Source organism: Galeopterus variegatus, unplaced genomic scaffold (assembly GCF_000696425.1).
Source record: "Galeopterus variegatus unplaced genomic scaffold, G_variegatus-3.0.2 Scaffold3285, whole genome shotgun sequence".
NCBI lineage: Eukaryota > Metazoa > Chordata > Mammalia > Dermoptera > Cynocephalidae > Galeopterus > Galeopterus variegatus.
Genome location: NW_007729396.1, coordinates 13,456 through 14,796, shown reverse-complemented (window position 1 = coordinate 14,796; position 1,341 = coordinate 13,456). Strand labels below are relative to the sequence as shown.

The following is a 1,341-nucleotide window of genomic DNA, read 5'->3' as shown; positions in this document are numbered from 1 at the left end:
AAAAGTGGAAGGTTTAAAAAGACCCTAATCAAACTAATAGATATAAGTTTCCTCAGCTGCTGCCAAGGTGCTCAGTCCTCTCAAGGAAGTTGAGGCCACGTTGGGGTTAGGACCTCAATTCATCCAGAGACTAACACCACGCCCAGCAGCCGCCAGCCTGTGGCATTCCTCTGTGCGCGTGCCATTCCTCTGTCTCCAAGCTCATCTGCATCTACTCGGCCTTCATCCTGCAGGACAACGAGGTGACTGTCACAGAACATAAGATCGATGCCGTCATTAAAGCAGCCGGTTTAAATGTTGAATCTTTCTGGCCTGGCTTGTTTACAAAGGCCCTGGCCAATGTCAACATTGGGAGCTTCACCGGCAACATAGGGGCTGCACCAGCAGGAGATCCTGTCCCTTCCACCGCTGCCGCCCCAGCTGAGGAAAAGAAAGTAGAAGCAAAGAATAAAGAATCTGAGGAGTCTGCCTATGACTTGGGCTTTAGTCTTTTCAACTAAACTTCTTTTGTAACATGTTCAATAAAAAGCTGAACTCTTAGGGCTGGCCTGTGGCTCACTCGGGAGAGTGCAGTGCTGATAACACCAAGGCCACAGGTTCGGATCCTATATAGGGATGGCCAGTTAGCTCACTGGGTGAGCGTGGTGCTGACCAGCACCAGGCCAAGTGTTAAGATCTCCTTACCAGTCATCTTTTAAAAGAAAAAAGAAAGAAAAAAAAAAAAAAAAGCTGAACTCCTAAAAAAAACTAATAGATGTGAAAACTACAATATCTGAGATTTTAAAAATGCACTGCATTTGATTAATGGTAGATTATATGTTGCAGAAGAAAACATTGGTGAACTTAAAGACATGGCAATAGAAACTATCTAAAATGAAACAAAAAGAGAAAAGGAGATGTTTAAAAATTAAAAGAGTATTAGTGAACTGTGAGACAATTTCAAGCAACCTGATATGTATGTAATTGGAATCCCAAATGAAAGGAGCAGGGAGACAGAAAATATGTGTGAAGAAGTAATGGCCATAAATTTTCCAAATTGTATGATAACTATAAACCCCCAAAACCAACAAACTCCAAGACATGAGACATGAAGAAAACTACACCAAGGTACATAATAAAATTTCTCAAAACCAGTGATAAAGAGAAAATCATAAAAGCAGGGGGAAAAGACATGTTACATAAAGAGAAAGATAAGGATGACATCCGATTTCTCATTGGAAACAAGACAAGTGAGAAGACAGTGATGAAACATCTTGAAAGTACTGGTGGGAGAAAAGGTTGTTAACCTGGAATTCTATACCCAGTGAAAATATCTTTCAAAAAACGGAGGTAAGGGTGATA

At 41.1% G+C, this 1,341-nt stretch overlaps 1 pseudogene; it reads left to right on the top strand.

Moving 5' to 3' along the window:
• The window catches only part of LOC103600269, a 4,126-nt pseudogene extending 3,626 nt beyond the window's left edge, over window positions 1–500 (top strand).
• The last annotated feature ends 841 nt before the right edge of the window (window positions 501–1,341 follow it).